This window comes from Pelophylax lessonae (genome assembly GCF_965119305.1).
Source record: "Pelophylax lessonae genome assembly, chromosome: 3".
NCBI classification, from domain to species: Eukaryota; Metazoa; Chordata; class Amphibia; order Anura; family Ranidae; genus Pelophylax; species Pelophylax lessonae.
The window spans coordinates 228,815,284-228,833,201 of NC_138770.1; the positions used below are offsets into that span (position 1 = coordinate 228,815,284).

Consider the following 17,918-nt stretch of genomic DNA (forward strand, 5'->3'; position numbering starts at 1 on the left):
TGTCCAGCGAAACGTCGTACGTGTATGATGCTTCACGGTACCGCTAGCGGGGGTGTGCGCACCCCCATTGGCCATAGGGGGGGCAATCAGCGGGTCCGGTGGCCACAATTGACGCTGGGCACCCGCAATCACTCCCCGTGGAGACAGAATGGCGGTTTGCCATTATAAACACGAAAGACCGCTGTTCTGTCAGTTATGAACACAGGCGTCCTGTGTTCCTCTTATTTAGGAACACAGATCTCTGTGTTCATGCAGTAAGCCCATCCCCACAGTTAGAAAGCACTCCCTAGGGACAAATGTAACCCTTTGTTCGCCCCTGGTGTTATCCCCTTCCCTGCCAGTGTCATTAGTACAGTAACAGTGCATATTTTTAGCACTGATTAGTGTAGTAAATGTCACTAGTCCCCCAAAAGTGTCACAAATGTCAGATGTCCTATCTGTCCGCCGCAATGTCGCAGTCCCACTAAAAATTGCTAATCGCCGACATTACTAGTAAAAAAAAAAAATAAAGATGATACAAAATCCCTAGTTTGTAGACGCGATTACTTTTGCGCAAACCAATCACTATAAACTTATTGGGATTTTTAGCATGTAGCAGAATACAAATTGGCCTAAAATTATGAACAAATTCGATTTTTGATTTTTTTTTTAATTGGGAATGTTATATAGCAGAAAGTAAAAAATATTGGTTTTTTTTTCATAATTGTAGCTCTTTTTTTTGTTTATAGCGTGAAAAATAAAAAACGCACAGGTGATCCAATACCACCAAAAGAGAGCTCTGTTTGTGAGAAAAAAGGACATCAATTTTATTTGGGTACAGTGTCGCAAGACTGCGCAATTGTCAGTTAAAGTAACGCAGTGCCTTATCGCAAAAAATGGGCTGGTCATTAAAGGGGTAAATCCTTCCGGTGGTTAAAGGATGTGGGGTTGTCACTTGAGATGAGCACACAAACAACGGAACATATGTAAAAAGAAAGATTTTATTATACAGACATAGTTTTAAAATCTAAATATAAAATAATATATACAAAACAACGGCATATCCGGCTCATTGCATATACAATGTATATATTCACAACAGGTTTTTAAAGTGTAACCGTCCAATGCGTTTCGCAGAACACACTTTCTCTCCTCGCCTTCCAGGATGGCCCAACAGTGAGAGATGATAGGCTCCTCCCTACCGGAAACACAATCAATTACAGTTTGTTAAAAGGCCCCACCCTTCCCTCTGCCCCTCAGTTTAGATTGTGTTTCTTCCTACAACGAAATGTTTGTTATGTTCACTTACCTGCAGACTCTGAGAGTCAAACGGTACCCCTGTGAGCAAGGTTCAGCAAAGGGCTTTTCAGAGCTGAGCTCTACCTGCCGCCTCCGTAGGCTTCTCACAGGTCGCCCCCAGGTACACAGGCCGTCGGTCACCTGAGGTGTCCTTCTAGGTCCTGTTTTCTGCTGGAACCGACTTAAAAAAGCCTGGAAATTGTCCCATTTCCCCCGACCTTAGTCGGACTTTGCTATGTCCTTTCTATGGTTTTCAAGTTTTTATGTTTGGGAAGAGTGATACTTATATTGCTTTGTATCCTGTCTTCCAGAGTCCCTGAGCGGTTCACAAGAAACCTCTACTGCTACCCCAGCATTATCAGGCTCTGTTGCCTCTAAGAAGTGTGGTAATTGCGGGGATAGGTTATCCAGTTCCCACACTAAGCTTTTCTGCCCTAAATGTATTTACAAACTGGCAGGGAAAGAGGCTTCAGGGTTAATGAAAGACTTCCTTAAGACAGTACAGGAGGAAATGTTAACTACTATTAAAACTGTACGTTCTTCAATAGGAACCCCAAGTATTGTAGAACCCAAAGATCTTTCTTCAATGGAAGGTACCTCTTCACAAGAAATCTCTTTACCTAGGACAGGACTTTCAGGTCCCCTACCATCTTCCCAAAGTATCCCTTCAGCACAAACTAGGGAAGAAGTTAGGTTTTCACCAGAGGAGAGCCGCTCAGATTCCCAAACCTGCTCAGAAGGTGAAGGGGACAGGGACTTGGATGCTCCGGATGAGACAGAACCATCTAAAAACCCATTTGTTTTGGAGAACATGCAGGGACTCCTTCAGACCATCTATGCCTCAGAAGAGATACCTGATTTGCCAAAAGAGACCTCAGCACAGGATAAGCTCTATAAAGGACTAGGGAAAAGCCCTTCTAGAGTTTTACCTATCCACCATTCCCTGAAGAGTCTAATCCTTCAGCAATGGCAACTACCTGAGAACAGGTTAAATAAAACAGGATCCTGGAAAAGGAGATTTCCCTTTAGGAAGAAGAAATAGAAAAATTCCTTAAACCAAAACTAGATGCCCCTTTAGCTCAAGTGACTAAGGTCAGACCTCTCCTTTGTGGATTCGTGTAACATTAAGGATATCATGAACCGTAAAGCAGAGTCCTTACTACGAAAAGCTTGGGATGCCAATGCGTCTGCTATGGCTCCTGTATTGGCTGCTTCTTGTGTAACAAGAAATGCTTTCTTTTGGGCTGATAGTAAAAAATTTTCTCAGACCAAAGCTCTAGACGTACAAGATTACCTTTCAGTAATAGGTAAGGCTGTGGCCTACCTAGCAGATGCTGTGGTGGAGTCAGTTGTAGCCTCGGCCAAGACAGGAGCTCTCATAAATTCTGCCAGGAGAGCTATCTGGCTAAAAGAATGGGAGGGGGAAGTCACCTCAAAATCCAAGCTCTGTGGTCTTCCCTTTGAAGGGACCCTTATGTTTGGCTCTGGTTTGGATGAGGTCCTCACCAGATCCTCGGAAAAGGGGAAGAAATTTCCTGCAAAACCCAAAAAAGAAGTTAACAGAAAATGTTTTCATGGCCCCAGGGACCAAAGACCGCAAAGAAACAAAAGGGAACCTGCAAAGAATTGGCGCTTTCGGAGGGGAAGACAAAGAAACAGCTTACTTTTCCCTCCCCCTTCTGTTACAAGAGACAACAAATTACTTAAAAGTCAAAGTAGGGGGCAGACTGAAGCAATTTCTTTCCAGCTGGGAAGAAATCTCAGACTCCCCATATATCCGCTCCATCATAAAAGAAGGTTACCGACTACTATTCACATCGATACCCCCCTTAACAGTAACCCTTACGCAGGTCCCCAAAGACATTCATTAGAAGGAAGCCCTTCTACTAGGAATTCAGGAACTGGCAGAGCAACTTGTAATAATTCCAGTCCCAGATGATCAAATCTTCCAGGGATTTTACTCCCATGTGTTTGTAGTTCCAGAACCCTCGGGAAAGCACCGCCTGATGATAAACTTGAAAAATCTCAACAAGTTTCTACTTTACCAAAAATTTGCAATGGAGACTATCTATCTATTCAGTGAGAAAAATGTATTGAAAGACGTCTTCATGACTACGTTAGACCTCAAGGATGCTTACCTGCATGTTCCCATCCATCAGGAACATCAGATCTTCCTGAGGTTTGCCATAGTGTCAAAAGTAGGAACGACTCACTGGCAGTTCAGAGCACTACCCTTTGGATTAGCAGCCAGTCCAAGAGTATTTACCAAGATCCTAGCAGAGGGAGTAGCACATCTACACATTGAAGGGATAGCCTTGATCCCTTATCTAGACGATCTACTGATTTTTGGCAAATCAGAGGCACAAGTGAAAGTGGACACCCAGCAGGTGATAAGTTCCCTTCAGAAATTGGGATGGCTTATAAACCTAGAAAAGTCATCCCTGGTACCAACGCAGATACAGTCTTTTCTGGGTTTTCAGGTGGACTCAGTGTCCCAGAAACGATTTCTTCCCACAAGGAAGAGGGAAAATATAGTTTCTGCAGTCCTAGCCCTAAAAAATGCTCAATCCTGTTCCAGGAGAGAAATCTTAAAGGTTCTAGGACTTATGTCAGCCAGCATTCCAGCAGTTGTGTGGGCACAACTTCATGCCAGAGAGCTTCTGTTCTTCCATCTGTCCTCTTGGGACAAAAAGACAGAATCTCTAGACGAATTAGTCAGTCTCACTCCACAGGTACAGAAATCCTTAGAGTGGTGGTCCAATCCCAACAACCTGGGAGAAGGCAAACCGTGGGGTCAGTGGAATCCCGTGAGGGTTACCACAGATGCCAGCACCAAGGGTTGGGGAGCTCACCTGGAAGGGGCTCAAGCTCAGGGAGTTTGGAGCAAGAGAACAGCACAGACCTCCTCCAACTTCAGAGAATTGAAGGCGGTAGGAAAAGCCCTAAAAGCTTTTCAAAAGTTCAAAAGTAAACAGAGAAGTCCTAATTCTATCGGACAACACCACAACTGTGGCCTATCTGAATCGACAAGGAGGGACCAGATCAGACCCCCTCCTTACCCTGACCAAACACATCCTGGGTTGGGCTGAAGGAAAAATTATTTCACTAGTTGCCATCAAGGGAAAGAACAACTTGCAGGCAGATTTCCTCAGCCGCCACCGTGTAAAAGGAGAGTGGGAACTAAGTCCCAAAATCTTCCTGTCTCTGGTGGAAAAGTTCGGACAGCCGGAAATAGGTCCGATTTGCCTCCGCTCAGAACAAAAAGATTCTTCTCCCTCACCCGGTCAGAAAGGATGGTGGGCCTGGATGCTCTAGCCCAACCGTGTCGGTTCAACCTAGCCTATGCCTTCCCTCCTCTGATGCTAATTCCCAGAGTTTTGCAGAAACTGAGCAGATCCCAGAACCTGAAATTGATTCTAATTGCTCCTTGGTGGCCCAAAAGGCCTTGGTTTGCCATTCTGAAAGCCATGATAATAGCTTGCCACTGGCAACTCCCAATTTCCCCAGACCTGCTGTCTCAGGGACCAATACTGTGTCAGAATCCAGGATTTTTTCAGCTGACAGCTTGGTTACTGAGCGCCAACTCCTTAGATCTAAGGGATGCTCAGAAAGAGTGGTAGATACTCTTACTGAGCAGAAAAACAGTCACTAGAAAAATGTATCTGAAAGTATGGAAAAAAATTTGTACCTGGCATAAGCAAAAGGAATTTGCCTCTACCTCTATTCCTACAATTCTAGATTTTTTGCAAGACGGAGTAGATAAGGGTGTGGCAGTTAACACCCTTAACCACTTTAATACAGGGCACTTCCCTCCCTTCCTGCCCAGGCCAATTTTCCCCTTTTAGCGCTGTTGCATTTTGAATGACAATTGCGCGGTCATGCAACACTTTACTTACACCAAATTTATGTCATTTTCCCCCCACAAATAGAGCTTTCTTTTGGTGGTATTTGATCACCTGTGCGATTTTTACTTTTTGCTAAACAAATAAAAAAAGACCGAAAAGTTTGAAAAAAAAAAAAAGTTTTTTTGTTTGTTATACAATTTTGTAAATAAATAAGTTTTTTCCTGCCCTGATGAGCACTGATGAGACTGCACTGACAGGCACTGATGAGGAGGCACTGATGGGGGTGGCACTGATGGGGGTGGCACTGATGGGGGTGGCACTGATGGGGGTGGCACTGATGGGGGTGGCACTGATGGGGGTGGCACTGATGGGGGTGGCACTGATGGGCGGCACTGATAGGTGGCACTGATAGGTAGCACAGATATGCAGCATTGGTGGGCACTGATAGGCGGCACTGCTGGGCACTGATAGGCGGCATTGATGGGCACTGATAGGCGGCACTGACGGGCACTGATAGGTGGCACTGACGGGCACTAATGGGCACTGATAGGCGGCACTGGTGGGCACTGATGGGCGGCACTGACGGGCGGCACTGATGGGCACTAATGGGCACTGATAGGCGGCACTGGTGGGCAATAATGGGCACTGGTGGGCGACTAAAGGATGGCAATGATGGGCACTTGTGGGCAGCACTGATAGGGAGGACACTGGTGGGCATCACTGATGGGGAGGGCAATGGGGGGTTCCCTGAGCCCTGATTGCCATCCCTGGTGGCCATAGTGGGCATCCCTGGGGTCATAGTGGGCATCCCTGGGGTCATAGTGGGCATCCCTGGTGGATCTAGTGGCATCCCCCCCCCCCCCCGAGGGTCTGCACTGGTAATCAATAATCTGATTACCAGTGCCAACCCCCCCCCCTGTCAGGGGAGCCGCCGATCGGCGCTCCTTTACTCGTGCCTGTCAGGCACGAACTAAGGAAAGCCGATCAACGGCTGTTCCTGTTTACGATGTGACCAGCAGTGATTGGACACGGCTGATCACATGGTAAAGAGCTACGTCAGTAGTCTCTTTACCGAGATCGGAGGTGCAGGGTGTCAGACTGACACCTCGCATCACCGATCGCCGCTCTGCGCGCCCCCGGGGGGCGCCCAGAGCTGTGTTATCCTGCCGAGGTCATATGACGTCCGGTCAGGATAACTCAACCACATTCCCGCCGTCATTTTGTAATAGGGCGGGCGGGAAGTGGTTAAGGTACAAGTAGCGGCTCTTTCGGTATTTTTGGACACTAGTCTGGCAAAAGAGCCGTTAATCAAAAGATTTTTGTTAGCTACACACAGGGTTACCCCTATTGTTAAGGACAGGTTCCCTCCTTGGGACCTGACCAGGGTCCTAGAGGCTTTATCTAAGGACCCTTTTGAACCTTTAAGGGGAAGCTCCCTTAAATTTTTGTCTTTAAAATTGGCCTTCCTGCTAGCCATTACAACAGCAAAGAGAGTAGGTGATCTACAAGCACTTTCCATAAAAGAACCATGTTTGGTAGTTTTTCCAGATAGGATTGTCCTAAAGCCAGATCCTCTGTATCTACCTAAGGTAGCATCCTCTTTTCATAGGACTTTTCATAGGAGATAAATTGATGTGAGAAGAGCTCTTCTCACTTACTTAGAAAGAACAAAATCCTTCAGGAGATCAAATCATCTTTTAGTCCTTAATTCTGGGCCCAGAAAGGGTTTACAGGCTTCTAAGCCTTCAATATCTAGATGGATTAGGCAGGCAATTACCACCTCTTATGAGTCATCAGGTATTCCTGCCCCAACTAAAGTTAAAGCGCACTCAACAAGAGCCCTCGCTACATCCTGGGCCGAGAAGGCAGGAGCATCATAGGAACCGATCCGCTGTGCAGCCACCTGGTCCAGTCATGACACCTTCCTGAAGCATTACCGTGTTGAAATACTGTCCCAACAAGACCTAGCATTTGGCCGAAAGGTCTTACAGGCAGTGGTCCCACCCTAAGGTAGGCCTAAAGGGATCTCTATTATCCTCTCACTGTTGGGCCGTCCTGGAAGGCTCGCAAGAAAGACCGTTACCGGTAAACTAACGGTAGGTTTTTTTTCCCCTCTGCTTCTTCAGGAACCCTCAGTATTAAGTTGTCATAAAGCTTTGAAGAAAAGAGAAAACATATACTTACAAAATTGTATCGTGAATCAAAAATGTCTGTCTCAGCTGAGAACATATCTGTGCTCACCAACTTCACCACAGAAAGTCCATTGGACCATCCAAGCTCGTATGGCACATCCCAGGGGGATTCTTTAGTGGTGCCAAAATGATTGCTTTTTTACTGCAAGATCTTCCTTTCCTTATGGAACCTCAGGGTCACATCTCCCCCACTGACCCCCTCATGGAGGTGGCAGGTCCCTTGGAACCCCAACTTCCCATGGTTGCACTGACGGCGGTCTTGCAGTTCTTAGTGTCTCGGGTGGAAGTGGCGTGTGGGCAAAGGCCCAGTAGGAAGCATCCCCTGCCTTCCCCTGCTCAGTCTGTCTCATCTGATTCTGAGCCTGATGCCGCCATGGACGTGGCCCGTTCATGGGGGCTTAATATCACGACCCCAGATCCTTCAGATAGTGAGAATGATTCCTTTATGGTTGCAGCAGCGAATAAAAAGCCGCTGGTAGATGCACTTAATACTGCACTGCGTGAGACTTTAAAAATGGAGGATGCGGCTGATGTAGCCACAGACTTGGCTGTGTCGTTTGGTCCACATAAGATCCAAAGGTGTTTCCTTATGTGCCTTACTTTGAAAGGTTTTCCTGTAAGGAATGGGAACAACCAAAATTACCCTTTGTCGTCCCCAAACATGTTGCTGTATGTTACCTTTTTGAGGAGTCACTTTTAAAAAAGTGGGCTAGTCCACCAGTGGTGGACCCTCATGTTTCCAGGTTGAATAAAGCAACCATGATCCCAGTAGAGGAATCCCCATCCTTTAAGGACCCGGCTGACAAGAAAGCAGAGGCTGTGGCACGCAGCATGTTTACTACGGCTGGTTTGGCATTGTGGCCAGTCTTTGCCTCAGTCCTGGTGTCTCAGACCCTAACTGAATGGGCCAAGCTTTTGCGCCTGGGCCTGGGGGGTGAGCAGGTCCCCACTGCTTATGTTGATTTAGCCGTCCAGTTGGTCCATGGGCTGCAATTTATTTGTGATGCAGTTTTGCAAACAGCTCCTGTGCTGTCCAAACTTTCTGTTTCAACGGTGGTGATTAGGCGCGTGCTGTGGTTTAAGAATTAGTCCGCAGACCAGCCTTCTAAAAAAGCTTTCATTGATCTGCCCTTCTTAGTGATCACTTGTTTGGGGCTACCCTGGATGACATCATTAAGGGTATCACCAGGGGGAAGAATACCTTCCTTCCTCAATCCAGGAAAGGGAAGGAGCCTCATCGCAGACGGAGGCCCTCCTTCTCAGCCCAAAGGAAATTCTTTTGTGCTTCTGGGACCGAGAATAAGGGAAATATATCTTTTGAATCTTCCCCGGGTGTTTCTTAGCAACCTTGGTCTGGTAAGCCTAGAGCTAGCTTCCCCGGACCAGCAGACAAGGCTCCTTCAGCATGAAGGTCTGCCCTCAGCCATTATTAGGGTGGGGGGGACATCTTCGCTGGTTTTCAACCCTGTGGAGTTCTTTAATATCAGGGAGATCTGCGAAAGGTTTCTTTTGGGGGTACCCAGAAAGGGTGACAAAGCTTATCCTTTTCAGGTTTTTTAGGTCCTGGGTTTCCTTGTGCGGATTTAATTCCTGCAAAGATTCAGGTGATGTCTGAACTACCTAAGGTCCCCCCTTTCCTTGTCCAGGGAATTGATTTACCTAGGTCTGATTTTAATTATGGTCAGGGTGGTCCTTCCTCTGGACAAGTTTCAGGAACCACAGGCCGTGATTCACCTGCTGCTGTCACACAGACCGTTCTCTCTCCTGATTTGCATACAGGTTCTGAGTCTGGTGGTATCCTTCAAGACAGTTTTGTTTGCACAGTCCTACATGCAGCTCCTTTAGCAGGTTCGGCCCCACAGGAGGATACCGAAGTTGGTGGTGTGATCATAGGGTCCTCGGACAGATGACGCAGGTGTCCAAGGGCCACGATAAGGCCGGTATCATCCTCGGCTCAGATCTCTTCCGCAGTTCTGGGAGGAATCAAGAGCGAGGATCTTCCAACCATCCTGATTTACAGTCGCTGATTTTAATGGTGTAGCTATTGAAAGCCAGGTACTGAGGTATGGAGGTTTTCTGGATCAGTGATCTCTACTATGGTGAAGGCAAGGAAGTCGTCTTCCAGAAAAATATACCATTTCTCTGTCGCTCATTGACAGACGTAGTCTTCTTGATTCACATCAATTGGGTTATGTTGTCTCCGCAGGAGTAGGACTAGGCAGAAAGAAAAAAACGTTCTGGCTCCACCCTAGGGGCAGTCCCAGAGGGTATATCCTCCCTCTCTCTGCTACAAGGAATCAGTTTTTTTCTGTCTAAATTTAGTATTGTCGGTTCTTCAGAAACCTCCCTTTGAAGATATTAGGGAGATTCCTCTACCTACGTTGTCCCAGAAGGTGGCCTTCTTGGTGGCTATCACTTCTGCACGCAGGGTGTCAGAACTGGCCGCATTATCTTGGCGTTCCCCATATCTGGTGGTTCATAGAGATAAGGTAGTTCTTCGTCCGAATCCATCCTTCCTACCAAAAGTGGTTTCAGAATTTCATCTGAATGAAGAAATTGTATTACCTTCCCTGTGTCCTAAGCCCAGTCATCCTCGGGAGTTTGCTTTACACTCCTTGGATGTGGTCCGGGCGATCAGGGTATACTTGAAAACGACAGACTCGTTTCGCAAGACGGATTCACTTTTTGTAATCCCGGATGGACCCAAAAAGGGGTTGCCTGCATCTGCCGCGACTATTTCCAAATGGATCAGACAGACGGTGGTACAGGCTTATTCTATTAAGGGTCGGGAGCCCCCGTTCCCTGTTAAGGCGCACTCCACTCGGGCACTTAGTGCGTCATGGGCCTTTCGCCATCAGGCGTCAGTGGTCCAGGTGTGCAAGGCGGCTACCTGGTCATCGGTGCATACCTTTACAAAACATTATAAAGTTGATGTAATGGCATCGTCTGATGCCTCGTTTGGCCGCAAGGTTTTGCAGGCCGCCATTTGAGGAGACCAGTGGTCTACCTCGAGGGTTTTTTTTTTTCCGTTGGAATTTTTATTTGAGTCTCATTCTTTGCTTACAATGAGCCTTTAAAACTTTTAGTTGGCACCGGTTGGGCCTTCTAGATTGGATTTTGATTTCTGTCAATCCCACCCCTCATTTGTGGCACTGCTTCTGGATGTCCCAATTGATGTGAATCAAGAAGACTACGTCTGTCAATGAGCGACAGAGAAAATCGGATTTTTGTAAGATCTTACCGTAAAATCCTTTTCTCCTAGCTCATTGACAGACGTAGTACCCGCCCCTCTATCATTGAGTTGGGTTGGGTTAAATTCTCTGTTGCTGCTTTATAACAGAACTGATTCCTTGTAGCAGAGAGAGGGAGGATATACCCTCTGGGACTGCCCCTAGGGTGGAGCCAGAACGTTTTTTTCTTTCTGCCTAGTCCTACTCCTGCGGAGACAACATAACCCAATTGATGTGAATCAAGAAGACTACGTCTGTCAATGAGCTAAGAGAAAAGGATTTTACGGTAAGATCTTACAAAAATCCGATTTTCTTGGTGTGAGTAGATTGCCGCTCATCCTCGATCCTTTTCTGTGGCTCCTTCAATGGGGCGTTGATCAGAAGTTGGCCCTGAGTATCATGAAGGGCAAGGTGTCTGCCTTGGCAATCTTTTTTCAGCGACCCCTTGCCACGCATCCTTTAGATCGTACCTTCATTCAGGGTGTTCGACATGTGGCTCCACCCGTACGGTCTCTTTTGCCGCCATGGGATTTAAATTTAGTTATTTTGCTTCCCTAGAAACCTCCATTTAAGAATATTCTGAAAATTCCCTTGTCTTTGTTATCCCAGAAAGTGACATTCTTGGTGGCTATTACCTCGGACCGCAGGGTATCGGAGTTGGTGGCATTATCCTGTCACAGTCCTTATTTGGTGGTCCATAGGGATAAAGGGTTTTCTTTGTCCCTGTCTATCATTCCTGCCCAAAGTTGTCTCTGACTTTTATTTAAATGAGGACATTGTGTTGCCTATGTCCCAAGCCAGCTCATCCCAAGGAATTTGCTTTGCATACTTTGGATGTGATTTGTGCGATTCGGGTGTATCTGGCAGCTACTGAGTCTTTTCGCAGGTCAGACTCGCTTTTTGTGGTTATGGACAGACCAAGGAAAGGGCTGGCCGCTTCTTCGGCTACCATCTCCAGATGGATCAGACAGACAGTGACTCAGGCCTATTCCATTAAAGGTCCAGTTTCACCTTTCCCTGTCACGGCGCATTCTACTCGGGCACTGCGTACTTCTTGGGCCTTCCATCATCAGGCTTCAATATCGCAAGTTTGCAAGGCGGCCACTTGGTTGTCCATGCATACCTTCACAAAATTCTATAAGGTAGATACTTTGGCATCTGTGGATGCTTCTTTTCGCCGCAAAGTTTTGCAGGCTGCTGTTTAAGTGGGGCTGTTCCCTCTTGAGGGGTATTTTTTCTTTAACCACTTGCCGTCTGCTCACGTGGAGCCTACTGCGGCAAAGTGGTTCGTTATCGTCTGACGACGTAGACCTACGTCGTCAGACACTCCCCTTTCTCGTCGGCGCGCGCGCCGCCGGAGGCTCGCTCCCGCTGTATTCAGTCACAGCGGGAGTCGGGCCAGGGAAGGAGCAGCGGCGATCGCCGCTGCTCTTCCCTGATCGTCGGGGAATCGAGTGTGGAGATCCGCCCGCCTGTGTAAACACAAGCGGGCGGATCTCTGAAGTGACAGGCAGGGTCAGATTGCAGGGTTCAGCATAGTTGAACCCTCGATCTGTCCTTGTGTCACACAGTCACCTCCCCCCCACACGTTAGTAAGCACCAGGCATACATTAACCCCTCCCTCTCCAATAAAATTAACCCCTTCCCTGCTAGTGTCATTTTTACAGTAACAGTGCATATATATAGCACTGATTACTGCTGTAATGTCACTGGTACCCCCAAAAGTGTCAAAAATGTCAGTCAAGGGTCCGATCTGTCCGCCGCAATGTCACAGTCCTGCAAAAAAAATCGCAGATCGTCGCCATTACGCGTTAAAAAAAACACCAAAAATGACAGAAATTTTTCCCTTTGTTAGTAAACGCAATAACTTTTGCGCAAACCAATCAAAATACGCTTATTGTGATTTTTTTTTTTTACCAAACATAGGTAGCAGAAAACAAATTGGCCAAAAATTTTAAAAAAATTTGATTTTTACATTTTTTTTAGGGGGGAATTTCATATAAAAAAATGTGAAAAATATTGTTATTTTTTCAAAATAAACACTCTTTTTTTGTTTATAGCGCAAAAAGTAAAAATCGCACAGGTAATCAAATACCACCAAAATAAAGCTCTGTTTGTGGGAAAAAAAGGACGTAAATTTCTTTGGGTACAGCATCGCACGACCGCGCAATTGTCCGTTAAAGTCGCACGGTGCCGAATCGCAAAAAGTGGCCCAGACGTAAGACAGCAAAATCCTCTAGTGGTAAAGTGGTTAAACCTTTATTTTTCAGACGAGGCTCCTGTGACCCAGTTAAGGCTCCTGTGTCCTGGTTAAGGGCTCTTATTTTTAGCCTTGGGTTATTTTCCCCACCCTCATTTTTGTTTTGGCGCTGCTTTTGGATGTCTCACTAGTTATGATTTATGGAGCGCTGTGTCCTTTTGATGAACGAAAGAGAAAATGGGATTTTTGTACTGACCGCAAAATCCATTTCTCTGAGTTCGACGGACACAGCACCTACCCCTCTATGGAGTTCTGATACTTATAACACTGCTTGCTACTGATTACCTGTAGCAGAGAGCGGGTTATTTACCAAGCTGAGGACAGCCCATGGGCGTAGCCAGGTGTTTTTTGTTCTGCCTAGTCCTACTCCTGGAGGAGGCAATATAACTGACTAGTTATGATTTATGGAGTGCTGTGTCCGTCAATGAACTCAGAGAAATGGATTTTACGGTAAGTACAAAAATCCCATTTTTTTTTTTTTTTTTTACTTGTACCTACAGGTAAGCCTATAATAAGGCTTACCTGTAGGTACTGTGGATGTCTCCTAAACTTGCACAGTTTAGGGGATATTCAGAGTGCATGCAGCTGATGACACCATCAGCGCATGCGCTCTGAAGGTCTGGTTTACTGTGCTGGACCTTCAGAGCCCATGTTGTAAACGGGGGGGGAGTGACATTATCGTGGCTCCAGCCACTCACAGCGCCGGAGCCCGCGAACCCAGAAGAAACACCTGGGAAGATGTCAGCCGTCTTCGTTCTAAAATAGGCATTTCATAACGAGCTAGTTTTTTTTCCCCCAGGGTTTACAACCTCTTTAACCACCTCCCACCCGGGCCATTGTAAATATACGGCCGGGTGGGAGTCTCGTCCTTCTGAATGGACGTTCCGGAACGTCCTTCAGAAGGAGAGAGATCGCGCTGCCGCGGGCACGCGCAGCGGCGCGATCTCGATGTGCCTGTGTCCCTCGGACACAGAGCAACATCATTCGGCAGGAGGGCCCTGTGATTGGCCCTCCTGATCACATGACGGCTGTGTCCAATCACAGCCGTCATGTAATGTAAATAGAGCCGTTGTAACGGCTTCGATCTCTTCTCCTCCTGACAGATCCTGTCAGTGAGGAGAAGAGAAGAGGATCGGTGCTGCTGCTGGGGTGATCAGTGAGTATTTCTAATTACTCACTGATCACAGGGGGGGTCTGTGCTGGTAATCAGATGATTGATTACCAGTACAGCCTTGGGGGGGGAGGGGTGCCACTAAGCCACCAGGGATGCCCACCCATGACCACCAGGGATGCCCACCATGGCCACCAGGGATGGCAAGCAGGGCTCAGAGAGCCCCCCAGTGCCCTCCCTATCAGTGTTGCCCACCAATGCCATCTATCAGTGCTGCCCACCAGTGCCGTTATTGCCATCTATCAGTGCCGCCCACCAGTGCCTATTACTGCCCACCAGTGCCGCCTATCAGTGCCTATCAGTGCCCCCCATCAGTGCCCCCCATCAGTGCCGATCAGTGCTGATCATTGCCGCCCAACAGTGCCACCTATCAGTGCCCATCAGTGCCGCCAATCAGTGCCCATCAGTGCTGCCTATCAGTGCCCATCAGCGCTGCCTATCAGTGCCCACCAATGCTGCATATCAGTGCTATCTATCAGTGCCACATATCAGTGCCCATCAGTGCTGCATATCAGTGCTACCTATCAGTGCCCATCAGTGCTGCATATCAGTGCCACCCCATCAGTGCCACCCCATCAGTGTCTCCTCATCAGTGCCTGTCAGTGCGGCATCATCAGTGTTCATCAGTGCAGGAAAAAACATATCTATTTACAAAATTTTATAACCTAAACAAAAAAACTTTTTTTTTTTTTTCAAACTTTTCAGTCTTTTTTTATTTGTGCACCAAAAAAGAAAAAACCTGACGGTGATCAAATACCACCAAAAGAAAGCTCTATTTGTGGGGAAAAAATGACACAAATTTGGTTTAGGCACAGTGTTGCATGACCGCGCAATTGTCATTCAAATTGCAACAGCGCTAAAAGCTGAAAATTGGTCTGGGAAGGAAGGGGGTTTAAGTGCCCAGTATTGAGGTAGTTAATATTAATAACTTACATTTTGCTAGTTTATATATAGCATCTTTTCTTTTCATTTGTTTAGTAGAAGACACAGTACACATAGGGGTGTTGGCTCGTTTCGATGCTCATCTTTACACTGTAAGTGTGAAAAACTCTAACCATAGCAGAGCTTGTTTACACACGCTTATTATTATTACTATTATTATAATTCAGGATTTATATAGCGCCAACAATTTGTGCAGCGCTTTACAACATGAGGGCAGACAGTACAGTCACAATACAATTCAGTACATGAGGAATCAGAGGGCCCTGCTTGTTAGAGCTTACAATCTAGGAGTAGGGGGGAAAGTCAAGTGATACAAAAGGTAATAACTGTGGGGGGGTGAGCTGATGGAGAAAATAAAAGTACAGTTTTTAGGTGTGGGCAGGCTAGGTTTCTCTAAAGGGGGGGGATTTTCAGGGATCATCTTAAAGGAAGCGGAGTAGGATATAGTCGGACAGATTGGGGTAGGGAGTTAGATAGGATGGGAGAGGCTCAGGAAAAGTCCTGGAAGTGAGCATGGGAGGAGGAGATAAGGGAGCTAGAGAGCAGGAGGTCTTGAGAGGAACGAAGAGAACGATAAGGTTAGTATTTTGAGACTAGGTTAGTGATGTAGCTGGGGGCCGAGTTGTGGATGGCTTTTTAAGTTGTTGTTAGTATTTTGATTTTCATTTGTTGAGTGAGTGGAAGCCAATGGAGGGATTCACAGGGAGGAATAACAGAACGGTTGGTAAGGTGGATGAGTATGGCAGCAGCATTCATGATGAACTGAAGGGGGAATAGCGTATGTAAAGGCAATTTATTGAGGAGGGAGTTGCAGTAGCTGAGGCGAGAGATGACCAGGGAGTGAACTAGGAGCTTTGTAGTTTCATTGGTTAGGAAGGGGAGTATTTTTGGCATGTTGCGAAGGTTGAGGTGGCAAGATTTGGACAGTGATTGGATGTGGGGCTGAAGAGAGAGTTCATAATCCAGGTTTACACCTAGAACCTTGGCATGTTGGGACGGGCTGATAGTAGTGCTATCGATCTTGACAGAGAAATCAGGGGAAGAGGCAGACATTGTCCCTGTTAATTTTTTTGCCAGACCACTATTAGTTGTGAAAGATGATCCTGGCAGTAATATGGGCGAAATACCGAACTTCATTTCATTGGCCACAGTGCTGTCACCACTGCTTTGAAATAGAATTCAGCATCGCCCGCCCTGCATGCCAAACTTGTGTCTGGATTACAAGACAACATACTGATATTTCCCACATGGGAAACCCTCTCCTCACCCCTCCTATGCCAGTGCTGATGAAAAGTGTAGTTCTATGGCTGCCCCCACACCAAGACAACAAAGAATGTGAAATTCACTGATGTTTTCCAGATGAAAAAAGTAAGTAGAAGTAAACTTTTTTGTTAATTTTAAATAACAGTAAGGAAGGGATATAACCCCTGCCAGTTTTATTTTTTCCATCTGGGTGCCATCGTCCCATAGCCAAAACAGGAAGTCAGAGTAAATCCATCCAAAGTGAGGGAATCCCTGGTTGTCACTAGGGTCACCAAAAGTAGGGTCCCCATTGAAAGATTTCATGGGTTTTACAACTCAAAAGATTTCTTTTATTTTCACTTTCAGTGGTACTGGTAAACATGACAAATCGAGAGGGTCAATCTCCTTTATGAGGCAGAGACAGCAGTATAAACCTGCCACGTGTTCTAATTCTGGGTGGTGATATGTGAAAACAGCAGCTAGCACCAAAAGGTGAATATGTAACCTTCAAAGATTACGTAAACAAATGTGCAGCACTAATGTGTGATGTATAATGAGAAAAAAAAATATTAAAAACACAGGCTGTTGTTCACATTTACTAGCACAATTGCAGTATTTGTTTTGGTATATTGTATATTTACCTCTAATAGCACTGTTTTGATATATAATTTTTTTTTTTTTTTCATTATACATCACACATTAGCACTGCACGTTTGTTTACAGGTGTCCTAATCCGTCTCCACTTTGTCAAATAGTAAAAATACTATACTTTAAGCCAGGGGTGTCAAACTCAATTCCATCGCAGGCCGGATCAGCAATATGGTTTCCTGCCAAAGGGCTGGGTGTATATGAGGTGCGCTACATACAGAGTGTAGAGTTTACTATTACACTATGTGTAGCGTTTAGGATTACACTACGAGCAGAGTTTAGGATTACACTACGAGCAGAGTTTAGGATTACACTACGAGCAGAGTTTAGGATTACACTACGAGCAGAGTTTAGGATTACACTACGTGTAGGGTTCAGAGGGGTGTGCTGTGTACAGAGTGCATGTTTTAGGGGTGCAATATGCACAGTGTTCAACCCCAACCTCTCAAGCTTCCTTGCATCTCTCTCCTACCTGGCCCTGCTCTAGTACCTCCCTGTGTAGGCAGCTCTGCCTTGCAGGGAGATTGTTTTCTCTCTCTGATTCTGGAAATCTGTCCCCGCCATGAATGCACGCAGGGATCTGTTAGTTTTGGGATCCACTGAGAGTAAAGGTGTCCCTTGTAAACACAGAAGGCTTCTGTGTTTACAATTGACAGCTGGGAGCCGGAGTGTAAGAGCCGGAGGTGGGGGAATGTAGTTCAGGCTGCAAAACTGGGTGTAAGGACCACATGACAAGGCCTGGCGGGCCAGATTCGGCCCGCAGGCCTTGTGTTTGACTCATGTGCTGCTTTAAGCTATTGCTTACACTGATGAGGATTGTTGGAGGAAAGCAGAGCTGGAGTATGCACTGGTATTTAAAGCAACGTGCTAGATATAGAAAGTGTTAAACATTGTCTACATATACTATCAAGTAAGTAGAGAGCATATTTATACAAGTTCTGCAGTGTGCTATGATAAGCACTTACTAAAGCCAGCAATTATCTATTGCTTTCCTTAATTTCAGATAGGTGTTTAGGGTCATGTCTGCTCTATTTTTGACACTAACTATGACTATAACTTACTCCCAGGTTTGTTCATATTTTAACCACTTTAAGACCGGTGTTCCGTGAA

The 17,918-nt window shown here is 46.2% G+C and overlaps 1 protein-coding gene across 3 annotated transcripts in view; it reads left to right on the forward strand.

The window, feature by feature from the left end:
• The window catches only part of XRN1 (5'-3' exoribonuclease 1), a 223,576-nt gene that overhangs the window by 113,511 nt on the left and 92,147 nt on the right, over positions 1–17,918 (forward strand). The window lies entirely within an intron of this gene.